The sequence below is a fragment of the Aulonocara stuartgranti genome (assembly GCF_965226115.1).
Source record: "Aulonocara stuartgranti genome assembly, chromosome: 3".
NCBI classification, from domain to species: domain Eukaryota; kingdom Metazoa; phylum Chordata; class Actinopteri; order Cichliformes; family Cichlidae; genus Aulonocara; species Aulonocara stuartgranti.
The window spans coordinates 34331411-34346663 of NC_138941.1; the positions used below are offsets into that span (position 1 = coordinate 34331411).

At 41.0% G+C, this 15253-nt stretch overlaps 1 protein-coding gene across 7 annotated transcripts in view; it reads left to right on the forward strand.

Moving 5' to 3' along the window:
- The first annotated feature begins 10813 nt into the window (after positions 1–10813).
- Positions 10814–15253, forward strand: part of LOC309701942 (adhesion G protein-coupled receptor L3) — a 276705-nt gene continuing 272265 nt past the window's right edge. For 4 of the 7 annotated variants that reach the window (XM_082526285.1, XM_082526286.1, XM_082526288.1 and 1 more), the window contains exon 1: positions 10820–12001. The gene's annotated coding sequence lies outside the window, so the exon portion shown is untranslated. Of the gene's footprint in view, positions 12002–15253 lie in introns of all 7 variants that reach the window. The other 3 variants (XM_082526283.1, XM_082526284.1, XM_082526287.1) reach the window with 2 other exon arrangements.

Genomic DNA, 15253 nt, shown 5'->3' on the forward strand with positions numbered 1-15253 from the left:
TGTATCCTTCGTGGCCCACCATATCCCAGAATTCATAGTGCAGCCTAGCCAATTCCAGTTTCCGACAATGGCGGCTGCTACTAAGTTTTAATATTACTCTTATTACTCTTTGTGTGTTACAAAATAAACTTTTAACATATTTTCAGGGGGAAAAGTAGCTGTGTAAACTTCAAATATCTGCTTGGTTTATCAAGACGTCACATATTTGCACAAGTGCTCAGACGTTTTCAGAGACGTCTGTTACCCACCAGATCCATAGTGAGCTGGGGGTTCAAGGGTCACTAGAACAGCGGCGAGAACAGCAGACTCCCGGCTTAATCATTTTCAGACCCCCGCGGTCTTTCACTGCTCAGGTTAAACATGATATATAAGTTACTCAGATAACTGAAAAATGTTATTGTTTGGCTTTTTTTGGTGTTTTATTTGTTCCGGAGTAAATCGGTTTGGCTGAAATCTGAAGCCTAGACCGCCCCATTTCACAGCCTTGCACTTCCAGCCTTCTCGATCCTCCGAAGGATGCGGCCTAGGTTTTGGGACACAGCTAGTATCTCCCTGGAGAAGATGAGAGAGTTAAGCTAATAATGTTACCTTTTAAGGTAAGTAAAAATACTGTGGGTACAGGCGTTTGAATATTTGTCATAATTTTTAAAGCCAAGTTACACTGACGTGGCTTGTATTTGCATCTAAATCACTTTGTCAGCATCTTATTTTATCAGCATTTTCACACCACACTTTTAAGGGAGATGATCAAGGAGTTGCCTGTCACGATGATAATAAATAATGTAGTGTTGTTTGTTGAAAAGCTGAGGAAGTAGCTGCCATGTTGCATGTGTGACAGGGTATAAAAAGTGGTTCTTGTCAAGAATCTCTAAGAAAACTGCTTTTTAACTGATCTTTGATGTAGCGATAAACATGACCACCTGCTTACAGTACGGCAACATTTCTAGACAGCCACTTACATTTTGAGTATGAGCCTATAGAAACACAATACACTGAATTTCATCAGCTTCTAAATCAAAGCCAGATGTGCTAGCAAACAGATGCCTAGTTTTCACAGGACTTTATGCAGGTCTGTGAAAAACTAAGTACACCACAATTCAATAACTTGTATAACCATCTTAGCAGCAATAACTTGTAGTAGCCATCTTCTGTATGACTTTATCAGTATCTCACACTGTTGTGGGGGAATTTTGACCCGCTCTTCTTTACAGTGTTGGTTCATGTCATTGATATTTGTGGGTATTCATTTATGTACAGTTTCTCTAGAGGACCCACCACAGTATATCAATCAGGCTGAAGTCTGGACTTTAACTGGACAACAGCATATTTCCTTTTTGTTTCCCCCAAACATTCTGTTGTACATTTACTGCTGTTTTTAGGATCATTATGTTGTCCTACGTTAGCTGTTGGACAGATGGCCTCAAATCTTCAGGAGTTCATGGTCAACTCGGTGACTGCAAGATTCCCATATCCCGTGGCTACAAAACAACCAAATCATTACCCTCCCACCACCATGCTCGATAGGCATTTATGCTCATACGCTGTGTTTGGTTTTCACTAAATATGGTGGTGTGCATTATGGTCAAACATCTCCATGTTTGTATGTCTGTCCCAGGGACATTGTTCCAGGGGTCTTGTGGTTTGTGCAGCTGCAATTTTGCAAACATAATCTTTGCTACCATGTTTTTTTAGAGAGAAAAATCTCTCCAAGCAAGCCATACTTATTGAGTCTGTTACTAATTGTGCTGCCATGAACTTTAACATTTAACATGTTATCTGAGGTCTGTATAATGACATATAGCTCTTGGGATTTAGCAGTTTCTTGCAGCAGTGCACAGTCTGACCTTGGAGTGAATTTGCTGGGACGTCCACTCTTGGGAAGATTGTGGCATTGTGTTAACACACACCTGAATGCTTCAGATCAACAAAATTCTGCTTTTAAGCTTTTTCTTTTTTCCACATGAGTGTAGATGCTAACATTCTTTGTTGTCTGGTGCTGGGCAGGTATTTCACCCATTTTATTTCTAGAACAGCTATCATACAATGTTCCACAGACAGAAGCAGTTTAAGTGACAGTTCAAGGGTTAGTGGAAAGATTGATCCTGCTCATTTGTCCAGGACTGATTGGCTACTGGGAGCAATGGGAGAGAAAGAGAGATCCGAGAAGGACAAAAATCCAAGTGTCATGAAGACCCTGAGAGCACATCTGGATCACATTCAGCTTGCTTACAGAGTTGGGAATGCCATCATCTACATGCTCAATTGTGTCTACACAAATCTGGATCTACCTGCAGGCACTGTGAGGGTCGTGTTTTTTACTTTTCCAGTGCATTCAATACCTTCAGGTCAACCCTCCAGGGTGATAAGCTGACAGCGAGGCAAGTGGATGTCTCTTTCGTGTCCTGGATTGTTGATCACCTGACAGGAAGACGACAATATGTGCGTCTTCAACATTGTGTATAAAAAGGATATCAGCAACACAGCAGTACCACAAAGGGGTATCCTTATCCGTTCCTATTCACCCTCCACACCACGGATTTCAGCCAAAGACCTGCTATCTTCTGAGGTTTTCCGATGTCTATGGTGGTAAGATGCATCAGTGAGGGTGATCAGATGGAGTTCTGGGCTGTGGTGGACTCCTTTGTCAGAAGCATGAGTAGAATCTTCAAGTCAAAGTGACAAAGAGCAAGGAATTGATTGTGGACTTTAGGAGGACCAGGAAACCAGTGACCCCTGTTCAGTCCAGGAGGTCGATGTGGATGTAGTGGAAGACTATAAATACCTCAGAGTACACACTCACAATAAACTGGACATGATTAAACACTACTGGATTGTTTAGGAATGGGCCAGAGTTTCTATTTTCTGAGGTTTTCTATGAGTGTGTTGTAGCCGGTGCCATCCTCTATACTGTTGAATGCTGGGGCAGCAGGTTGAGGGTCACAGATGGCGATAAATGTAATAAACTCATACGCAAGGCCAGTAACATTGTGGGGATGGAGCTGGTCTCCTTTAAGGTGTTGTTGTAGAGGTGGATTTTGTCCAAGATGAGGACAATGCTGGACAAAAATGATAGAAACAATGGGTAAGTATTTGGTTTTTTAATTGTTTTATGCCAGGCATCTATAAAATATTTATGATTTCATTGGCCAGTCACGGGAGCGCGTTCAGGAAATCACTCCTGTCTGTGGCTATCTGTACCACTCCTTCATCTAATGCACAGTACACACTGCAGTAACTGTACACAGTTAATGTTTGCACATCCTTTACAGAGAAAATAATAAAGTTTTACAGTTTGATAAGAGGGGCACCTCAGTTTCAACCATATATATTTAACTTGTGTTATATACTGGGATATTTATAATTGAGCTATTTGTATATATTAGAGGTCGTTTTTTATATTTTGTAACTTTGTAACATATTGTTTCATTTAATACATACAATACATGTAACGACGGATCAGTGTGACATTTTTACATTTGGTAACCTGGATATCTTTTCCCTCAAATGAACATATAATGTAACACAAAGCTGAAGTTTCAATTAATTTAGCATATTATGTAATTAACCTGCTTATCTATCCAGTATTTGTGCAATCGCCCTGCTAGCTTCCTGGCACCTTCGCTGTGACAATCTATCACCGATGAACAACACTGTGGTGCTTCCTTTGTACCTTTTTGACTGCAGATGAAGCAAATGAGATACAACATATTACAAAATGTGCCTTAGTGCTGCTGGTAATTGCATTTTTTAGCTCTGGAAAGAACCAGTGCCTCCAGTCTTCATGCTAAGCTAATCTAATAGCCTCTTACTATGGCCTTTCACTTTGGCATCATTAAGTATTCCACAGAGCGAGTAGTCCTCCTTTAATTTAACTCTCGTAAAGAAAGCAAATAAGAATATTTCCTAAAATGTTCACTTACCATTCCTTTCATGTTTTCAGTCAAAGCAATTTGCCGAAAGATAAGTTTACTAAATTGGCTCTTTTGAAGCTATAACTCTTGAAGGAGGAAGTTCTATTTATACTGTTCCTAACTGCATGCCCATATTTGACTGCATTTCTCTGCACAACGGTCTCTCTAAAGGTAGCGATTGTGTCTTGACTCCATATAATTTACTAATAATACAAATATAATGTGCACAAGTCATTGCATTGGCATAAAAAGGGATGACATAAACAGTAAAAGAGTCTTTCCTTTTACATTCCACTGATCTCATTTCAAAGTGTAATGCGTGGAAATCCACCCGACCAATGAGAACTCCAGAACAAGAGAAAGCAGAAGTAGGACATGCACCATTCTCCGTGCCTCTTTGAATTCCTGTAGATTTGATCTCGTCTTTCCCAGACTTACCTACGCCTTTAAATAACATGAATGGCACAATATAAGATAAACTTAACTTTTCAAAATAAACTTTTCAATAAGTGTGCTGATTTTTGCCGGGCCAAAGCCGAGTGCAGGTGTTCTGAAACGCTGAGATGTGGGTTGAGGAAGTCTCTTTTTAGCACAAAGCCTCAGTCTTTCTATTTGTATCGTCTCTATGAATGTACTGTGTGTACATGTAGCGACTGGGGTTTTTTTTTCAGACATGTGGAGGTTTAAACACAGCAAAGGTCAAACTCAAATCTCAAGGAAGAGATGGCTAAATTCTACCTATATGTGATTACTAACAGAACTCCTATTGTTAAAGCTTTTTAAATAGTGTTTGATATTTGCCCACATGCTTGCAGAAAACTTTTGGCAGGATTTGCTGATGTTACATTTTTCTATGTGTGTGTAATCTGCTCTTTGTCTTTTTCATGCACGCTTGCACGAACACAACCTTTGCCTACATGGTAGTAGGAGTGTGTAGGATACATCTAACCTCCCCCCCACACCTGCTCACAGCACACACACACACACTGATGGGATTCCAAATGCATGAGAGAACCATCGATCTAGTCTTTAATTTCACTACATTCAATTATAAACTCATTTTTTCCAGGTTTTTGTCAAAATCATTATTCCCCTAGTCATTAGGACACAAATTAATCTCAAGTGATGATTTGCTGTCAAATTATTCAAATTTTTCTATCAGGGACGAGTCTGATATGTCTTAGACCTCATATGGATGAGATTTTTAGGAGAAGATTTATTGTTCTGAAAAAAGAAACAAGCCAACACGCGCATGGACACCCACACAGCTGGAAACACAAACAAAACAGCTCACAGCCACTGTGTTGAGGAAGTCATGACGGTAATAGCTGCTAGACCAACTTTGACCATTTTGGCTAAATCTGGTTGTCTATTCTGAAGTGTTAGTTAATTTTTGCATTTCTGTTTTGGAATGTGAGGGTTTGGAATGACATGATTGCCTGAGAGTTTTGCCAAAAAAGTGAACTTAGCTTGAAGTGGGTGAAAGAAACGTAGGTGTTGCTTAGTAAAGTTTATTGCAGCTGATGTAATGTTAGATGTAGGTAGGCAGGCACGTCGTGCCCACTGACTGTGGGTAGTTGTGAGTGTGCATGCACTGAAGATAAATTCAATATATAACAAATTAAAGCAACAAAACAGGTTAATTAAAGTGAGATAAAATAAGCAGATAAGCAGAAGTAAATTTCAGCCATGCACACAATTTCTATATGCATTTAATTGACTCTCAGAATGCTGATTAGCCCTTTTCCAATGGAGGCTACAAGACAAAAGCGATCAATGTGTGGCTATGAGAGGCTGTCGTATGTCTTCTTCCTCATCAGAAAAAACAGAAGACGAAGCTTTCCCTTTAATCTGCCCTCATCTGAACACGCCAGCTTCATGTCACTTTTATGTCAAACTTCTAGAGGCAATCTCACTATATCTAGTAACATTTAATCATCACGTTCAACAACAGTGGCATGCAGTTTAATTAATTAATAGGTACACACAAGCTGTATGTCTGCACGTCTCCTGTGTTTAGTCAAGTGTGTTTCTCAATTTCAATAAGATCAAGACATTTCTGGTGTATCTTTCAATACTCTCATTGCAGAAGAGAGCTCTTTCAACTGGAAGTTCTGCACAGCACACTCAGACGAACTGTGCTTAGTGACTGCATTTCACTAGAGTCGATCCTCATAATAGTCTGGCAACAAGTCTGGCAAGTTAGTGACAATCTTCTGTCACAAGTCACAGAAGCCGGCCTATCTCATGTCTGAAAGGGGCTTTTGTGTGAGCACAAGTGGAATTCAGACAGTTTAAATGCTAAACTTCATGTAGCACAGAGTGCTATGACTAGATAACCACTGTCAATAACATCACTTCAGCTAATGTTTACATTTGCCACCATATGCTACGGGTCATGTCATGCCAATTACAGCTCTGGAAAGTGTGTCGAAAGAGCAAAAGTGCTCTTGTAGCTTAAGAAGGAGACTTTTTATTTGTGTCTTTGCTTTTTTCAAAAGTTATATAGTCTTACTTTAATTGTGTGTAACCTTAATGAATTCATAGATCATAAATCATCAATCATTTATCAGTCATAGAGGACTAAAGTTGTGCGCTGTGAAATCACATGCTTTGATTTAGGCAATCATGTAATATGTGGACATTAGTTTAAAATACACTCATATGTAATTTTGGAAGTCAGTGCCACTCAATGGAACGATTGTCATGTTGGTCATTTTACCAGTCGTGTGAATATGAGATTTTTCACAGGACTCTATGCACTCTATGTAAGAGAGTAAGTCTGGTGCTGATAATCATTTACACTTGATTAACTCATCATCAGCAAGTGTGAGCACCTCTATAAAAGCAGAGGTTTTGACAGTTTGATGGTCTGGATCATAATCACAATTTTCACAAGAGTGGATGCCCCAGCAAATTCACCCCAAGGTCAGACTTTGCAATGCTCAGAGAAACTGCAAAAAAACAAACAAACCCAAGAGCTACATCTCATACTCTACAGGCATCGGTCATGGAAGTCAAAGTTTGTGACATTACAATTAGAAAAAGACTAAGTCTGGCTTGTTTGAAAGGTTTGTCAGGTGAAACCAAAGAGTCCTTAAAAAGAACATAGCAGCACGGCTTAGATTTGCCAACTTGCATCTGAACAAACCACAAGATTTGTACAGATGAGAACAAAGTGGAGGTGTTTGACCATAATGCACAACTCAACGTTAGGCAAAAACCAAACAGAGCATATCATTACAAACACCTCTTACCAACTGTCAAGCACGGTGGTGGAGGGGTGGTGATTTGGGTTTTTTTTTAATCCACAGGATCTGAACACCTTCCTGTCATGTAGTTGAATGTGAACTCCTCTGCATATACCAAAGTATACAGTCAAATGTGAGGCCATCTATCCAACAGCTAACAACAGCAGCATGTGAGAGGCTGGTAGAGTCTTACAGAAAACCATTACTTCAAGCTATCGCTGCTAAGGATGCTGCTACAAACTATTCAATCATTTGGTGCTCTTATCTCATCACGGGACTAACTATATGCGGCCAACTTGTATGTTCAACCACATTTTTCTGTGTGTGTATGTATGTGTTTTTACAACAACGCAAATAGTACTTTTTCAACCTCTATGTGCTTCCCCACAAACAGGTGAGTAACACTATATAAGCTGTCTGAGTGCAGTGAAGAAGATAATTCCTAGGCATGGTAGCATGGTTAAACGGGCAAAATGGCTTCTTCATTACTGGATTCACTTTGCACAACAACTGTCCCCATAAGCCTTAATTTTCCTGAACAGCTTTGTATTTGGCAAGAGTTTCTTACAACAGCATGGTGAGTAGCTGTACAGAGGTTTTTATAGTGCCATGCGTCACTTTATGGTGTTCGATTATGATTGTGTCTCAGGTGCTTAACTCTCTGTATTTAGCAAATCTGTTGGCAGATGGATATTTAGCATTAGCATGTTAGACACACAATTATACAATAACACAGTGTGATAGAACTGAAATGTTGCTGTTTACAAGGAAATAGATATTGAAATGAGCCAGTCGGGGGGAAAAACTGTTTGCTACATACTCCATTTCCTCCTGAATATTTTACCCATTTACATTTCATAGTCTTTGTTTTGTGGCATATTTAAATAAAAGTGCAAAATAAAAAAAAGATGTGTCTAGTTAGATAATTGTCTTTAAATTTCTCTAAAAAGCAACAAAGTACACAAAAAATGGTCTTGAGGTCCAGTCCTGGGATGAATTAGCTGAATTAGCTAACATACACCTAGCAACCAAATTAGCATCTGCTTATTTAAAAACATATACCTCTTTCTTGATTAATACAAACTTATTACAAATTAAAGGAGTTAGTTATAGATTTATTTACCCTGTGTAGCTGTCATGCAGCAGGTTATTAGCCAAAGAGACCAAAACATTTTCCTGCACCAGGTTGTAAACGTGTTTATTTCTGATAAGCTAAGGTTTTGAAACTAGCCTCGGGTAAACAACTTCAGTTGTTGGCTCCCATGCATTAGTATTTTTCTTTAGCCCTGAAGGTTATCTTTTTTTCTTTTGTCCAGTAGTTACTGACTTTTTGGGCATGGGTTATGATGGAATGAATTAGGAGCAAAAACACTGATATAAAACTATTATATTGCCTTAAATTAGCATAATGCAACGCTAGCAACCTGCCCAATATTCACTCTCTCTTTAGCAGCTAAATGCTCCATATATCTGTCCTTTGTTTTGCACTGGGAAGCTGCTGTACAGACCTTTTTTGTTGAGTTTTTTCCTTTATCCAAACCTTTATACTGAAATTGCTTTCTGCTGTGTCTGAAAACAAGGCTGATGAGAGCTGTGAGAGTGAACCAAAACAGTAAGGTTATGGGCTGAAACTCCAAGGCTTCACAGAGCTGCACGCATCTGATGATCTTAGCCGTGTTTCTTCGCGGGTTCATCTCTACAAGCGACCCCTCGCATTTGCAAGCAGCTGTGCGATCAGTTCTTAATATAAAAATAATGATCACAGCGGCTTTAAAGTTGTAAAATTGCCCAGGGCCCACCTTATGCGAAAGATGTTCCGTTTATGATTAGATGATTTCAGCCGTTGATATCTGGACCATGATAACCATGTTTACGCAGTGTTGAGTTTGATTTAATAAAAGCACTTCACCTCCAAAATTGAACCCATTCTAATTTAGCATTTTCGAAGAGGAATATGAAAATAAATGTGCGTGCTTAAAAAAAATAATAAAAAAAAATTCCTTGAAGGATGCTTTGGCTGAAATGAAATGTTTTTATCAACAGCATAATGTTATCTCTGTATTGAGGATAATTTAACAAAGAATTTGCATAAAGAAATCTCTTTCAGTACAAAGTAAGGACTGAGCTGATACACTTGCTACAAATGAGAGTGAATGTGAAGAAACAGAAGGTATTTTTAAACGTGTGGATGACTACTTGACATGTTTGTCAGTTTGCTGTTTATTGTCCATTACTGTCATTGTCTGATCTGACTTTTTTTCTTTGCTACACAAGAGAACATTTCTGAATACTGACAAGAATAAATTAAAAATACCATTAATTCTTGAATACTCTTTTTTTGTCAAACTTTTATTGGCACAGATTTTATTTTTCATTTCGTTTTTCAAAATTCAACAAAGGAGACTGCTACATTCATGCTGTCCGTGAACATTTCTTATCACTTTCATGATTTCGCGTTTCTTCAATAACACTAGAAATAAGTCTAACTTTGCCTTCATTTCCATGTGTTTGAAATGCCGTTCTGTCCCAGTGCTGGGATAAAACTGTTTATACTTAACTCCTGAAGTGTGTGTTATCCGGAAGTCAAACAAAAAGGATCTGATCTGAATCGGGCCTGTATTCTTTTAATCCGCAGGAAACTGGTTCTCCCAGTATTGCTGTGGTGTTCGCTCCACTGCTAAAGTGTAGGCTTTTAATGTGCACTGGTATTGCTGTCACTTTGAAGCTACCTGGGTTTTTATGCAAGTGTAATGTCGGGGAGCTTTGGTCAGTCCTCTACCTGAAGAAATCCATTTGCGCTGCGAGCGCAAAGAAAGCAGTGCCAGGCAGAGATAACGCTGCATCTTTGCAAGAGCGGCCGTCCGGTTATTTTTCATCGGCGTGTTGAGGAATTCAAGGTGTTCTTCAGACGGGAAACAAGTGCAAAAATGTGCTTTACGAGCTCTGTGTTTGCATGGGCTCATTAGCGGAGCACTGGGTGAGTGATTGGATGATTACTTATTGTTTGATTGTAATTAGGATTATTAAAGTGATTAATTGGCTATAGGATGATTGAGAGGGCGAGTGGCTGGCTGGCTCCAGCTGGAGATGGGGTGCAGCTGGGGCTGCTTTCAAAGGTCATCAAAGATTTTAGTGTTTTGTTTTTTTAATCTCTACATCGATCTGCCACCCCGGGGTTACATTTTGTAAAACTGTCTTCGATTGAGGCTTAAAATGCATTATACTGGCAAAGGTTTTCCCTTGTCTGCTTTCACATGCGTATGAATTGAGCGACACCCCATTCCTAATCCACGAGGCTTAATATAATGTTTCCACCCTTTGCAGCTATAACAGCTTCAAGACTTCTGGGAAGATTTTCCACAAGGTTCAGGAGTGTGCTCATGAGAATTTTTGACCATTCTTCCACAAGCGCATTTGTGAGGTCAGACACTGGTATTGGATGAGAAGGCCTGGCTTGCAGTCTTGCTCTAATTCATCCCAAAGGTGTTCAGTTGGGTTGGGGTCAGTACTCTGTGCAGGCCAGTGAACTTCTTCCACACCAAACTCGTTCATCCACGTCTTTATGGGCCTTGCTTTTTGCACTCTTGCACAGTCGTGTTGGAACAGGAAGGGGCTATTTCCAAACTTTTCTAACAAAGTAGGGACTTTGAAATAGCCCAAAATTTCTTGGTATGCTGAAGCACATTCTAACACCTGAATTCAATGATTTCAATGGGGGAGTGAATACTCTTGGCTATATAATATAAGTAAAGGGAACAGCTGGAGTTACATGGGATAAATATGTACCAGCCTCCAGCTAAGTCGTCTGAATTACTCTTCTTAATAATCACCTAAAATCTCCCCCCTTCTTTCTCTCCATTAAGCTTTTGATGGACACTTCTTACTCCAGTTATATTCTTAAAAATCGCTGAAGCTTCTGAGAGAGAAGCAGAGGATTTCTTTATAAATATTGCATTCACAGGCGCACACACAGAATGTAATATAACATAGGATTCCTTGCCAGCCTCAGGCGAGATATAGGTGGAGGGTTTTTTCTTCTTCCCCTTGCTTTGCAGGATGTTATCTCGTGTTTGCTGCTAGGTGGAGCCCGAGTACACGGCGAGAGCGGCAGTCCGCATCCGAGTTTTTCCTCTCACCTTTCACTGGCTCTCCAAAACCCCTTGGTCTCCGTACAGAATTACTCCCAGCCAGTGCGCGCAATTGGTTTGTCATAGTCGCAGAGAGCTCAGTTTTTCTGGACCCAAACAACTTAGCTTCTTTTTCTTTTTTCTTCTTCTTCACACTCCTCACCTCTTCCGTGGAGCTTTTCTCACAAGATACCCTCCCTTCCCTACCTCCTCTTGTCCCCACTCCTCATTTGCCCCCCACTTAAATTCATCTGGATACTCTTTTTTTCTTCTATTTTAAATCGTGTGTTGGTGTGCGTGAGCGCATGGTGGCGAGAGGGGCTGCTGGCGTTTTTCAAGCTTTTTACGGGACGTGATGTAGCCTCCCCGCACACAGAAAGGACGCCTTGTGCCATAAAGGGATCTAAGGGGACAGTGTACCGTGGATGCAACGCGAGGAAGCCGCTGTTTCATCACTGGATAGTGGAGCAGCAGCGGCAGATAGAGGCGATTTTTACGGGGATATTGAACGGAGCGACAGGAGGCAACACTTTGGAATCGCTGCCCTCCTCTCTCCCTCTCTCTCTTCGACCCCCATCAAGTCTCTCTCTTTCCCCCACACACACAAACACACACTCGCTGTGCAGTAAAGGACTGTACCTGAAAAGACACTTGAAATTAACGCTGACTTTGAGGACGGAGTGCTATTTCCTCCGCCGTTTCTAAATGCGCGGTAAGTGTGACGCTCGTGTTTCTTCAAAATGCATTTGGCCGTCAGTTTGTGCGCATACCCGCCGCTGTCTTCAGATTTGGGGGGCTTCGGGGCGATGATGATGATGATGATGGGAGTGATGGTGATGATGATGATCCCCGTGAATGGACGCCCCCCTGCAGCGGTGCAGAAACGCTCTGTGTGATGTATAATGTCAACCTCGGCGTCCCCCTCCACTCTTTAATTACTTTAGCCGGGCTATCGGTGCGTTCAGGTGCAATCAGCGCCCGTCAGATCGAAATTTGGAAATATGAAATTTCACCCCGTTTTATTTATTTATTTATTCGTGTATTTTTGGACTTATTAAACGTCCTGTTGGAGGGTTAAAGTGAGCTGGTTTCCATACCAATCAAAAGGCGCTTAAAACGACATGTAGTGCTTTCCCCCATTTGTTAAATGTCTTTTTAAATAAGTTGCATATCCGCTGCATTCCTATGAATGAAGTTTTCTTTTTCTTAGTTTCTTTGCCTCATGATTTAAGGAGGATGTCTCGCTGTGGTTTGAATGGGATGCAGCTGAGACGTGATTGCAAGGGCTGAAGGGTGTGTGTGTCTTTCAAAGATGCCCGAATAGGCCTGTGTTGTGTGAGGGTAGATGCAGTGGTGTGAGTGGTCTAAATGTTTTATAATAGGTAGACTGTGCCTCAAGAGCGAAATATTGGCGTAGGCTGTGCGGGATCTTCATATACCTCCACTCTCAGTCAGCATGACTTGTTTACATTTTCTAAAAGTGTCAGTGTTTGCAGCTGAACGTGTGCTGCAGCGCGGGGAAATAAAACCAAACAAAGCAGCAGCAACCACGCAAATAATGCACGGATTAATTTATGCATGCACGTAAAAAGAGAGAAAGGTGAGTCCTGAGCTGAAGGAAGCCGTGTTGCCCGGCGTCTGTGTGAGAGAAATGCAGGGTTGAGGTTGAGGTTGAGGGGGGGGGGGGGGCACTGCACCGAATTCTTTGATGTGAAGACAGCACACTGTCTTTAAACATCAGAATCAAAGCGGAAAAGGTAACTAAGCCCATCGCTTTGAATCGGATCAGAAGTTTTCTCATCGCTGCACAGTGACGCCCTTCATTTCCAATTCATCATTTAGAATATGGTTTGATTTTCTTCCTTCCTTCTTCTTCTACTTGTTCTATTTGATGCTGAATAATATAACAGCTGTGGCCTGTGGGGGTGATCTTTCATGAGTTTTTCAGCCAGGCTTTTGGCTTCTTGTACTTCAGAATTGTGACTAACTTCCACGCACCCCACCCCAGCCCTCCTAAAAACTCCTTTTCAGGATGTCATTAACGCCGTTGTTGGCTGTATCCTTATCTGACAATTACATTCATTATGCCGGGGACTGCAGCACCATCTGTCATATAATCTCCATCGGTGAAAATGCCCCCAAGCAGGCGAGAAGCAGACATATGCACAGCGTGTGCACAGAAACGCACACAGTCAGTTTTCCTCTACCAACAATAAAAACTTTGCCTTCCTCCTCCAGGGGAAACTGGAGGGGACATCCGATGCTTTATGACTAAACCGCAATGTCAACTTGCACTTTGTTTTTCCACGTGTCTCATCGGTCTTGATTCAGCTAAACGTCGCTCCTTGCGGAATATAAACTAGGTTACATTTAACGTAACAGCGGCTGAACCCGACGTCCGGTGGGATACCTGACGGGACGGAGCTGTATGAAAATAAAATAATTCTTCCCTTGCTTTTCCCTGAGCTGCCGTCACGGTAGGAAAATGGAGCTTGACTCGAGCTGCCGCCTGATGTATTGATTGAATCGGTTACCTCGGGTAAGGGAACGCGGGGAGATGACGCCAGGTGGGGAGGGATGGACACAGAAACAGCCCTGCTGCACTGTCACTTCTTATGCTCTTAATTGTCTCTCAGCTATCTGCTATTATTTCCCCCCTAACCCTCTTTTTCCTAAGCTCTTAGAAATTAAATCAATTTTCTTTAATTTTATTTTATTTTTCCCGGGAATGATCACAACCCTTCACCTTGAAAACCACTGACATGACTCATTAGAGGCGGCGTGAGAGACAAATTCATGCATGCTTTTGTCTGCTGAGTGACTCACTCCATCGTGCTTTTTTTTTTTTCTTTTTTCCTCACAGTGTGAGCCCAACACTTTGTGCTGGCACATATTTCTTCCTGTTGTATTGTATTACACTAATATGGGTTAATTCAGTGCCCTTGCTGGAAAGCTCCCCCCCTTCTCATTTTGTCGGATCTCTATGATGCCCCCATCCCCACCCTGTTTTTTTAAAACTCCGCTGATGTTGTGTAGCTTTTCAGCAAGAGAATTTCTCTCCTTAGGCAGCTCCATTTATTTGATTTGATTTTTCTTTTTCTTTCTTTTTGGACACAATTGCCAGTCGGGAGGAATCCAATTTCTCGTTGGCGTATGAATGGAGATATAGGCCTCTCAATTTTCTTCATAGGTTAGCTTATGCAGGCTCATATTATGTACAGCGAGGGCTTTTACTGGTGTATCAATTGGGGGGGAAAAAAACCCACTCTACTCTCCGGAGAGTTGCATTTGTCAACATCTTTTGTGATTTTGCATTCAAATTTAGGGCATTTTAACACAAACCAGAGCCACTGGTAAACATCTTCTAGTTGCAGTCAGCGAGGATTATATAAATATACCGATATATCGGTGCATCCCTGCTAGAAACAGGATTAAAAATGAAGTGCAAACTTTCTGGCTTTCAAGAAATCAATTAGACTCTAGAGATGCTGGACCTGTGCTGTAAAAGCTACCCCTCTGGTGGTAAGTTAAAACCAGTGATAAAGACTCCAAACGCTGTACTAATTGACCCTTATTTGAGAAGCACTACAGCAGAATCACTGAGTAAATGAATCCCTCTTTATTCTCTTACACAACTGCCTGTGGTGTAGTCGTCAGACTGAAACTGCAAACCTGAATAATGCTCAAGGTCACGTACTACATGCACAGCAGCAGAGGTCACAGTTATATTTTCTTTTCTTTGTTTCTTTATTTTTGCGCTCATACAAACAGTGCACAGTGGGACCAGAGCTCTGACTGTGATTTTCTTTTCATTTTGTACATTAGCGCTAATGGAGGAGAGGATTTATTTGTATTATTTATTTAGGAGAAATCGGAAGAGGTGGAGATGGCAAAACACAACACTTGTTTTTTTGGCAACTAGCAATTACTGTAGGGCTAGATGAGATTGTTTGCCTGGACCCAG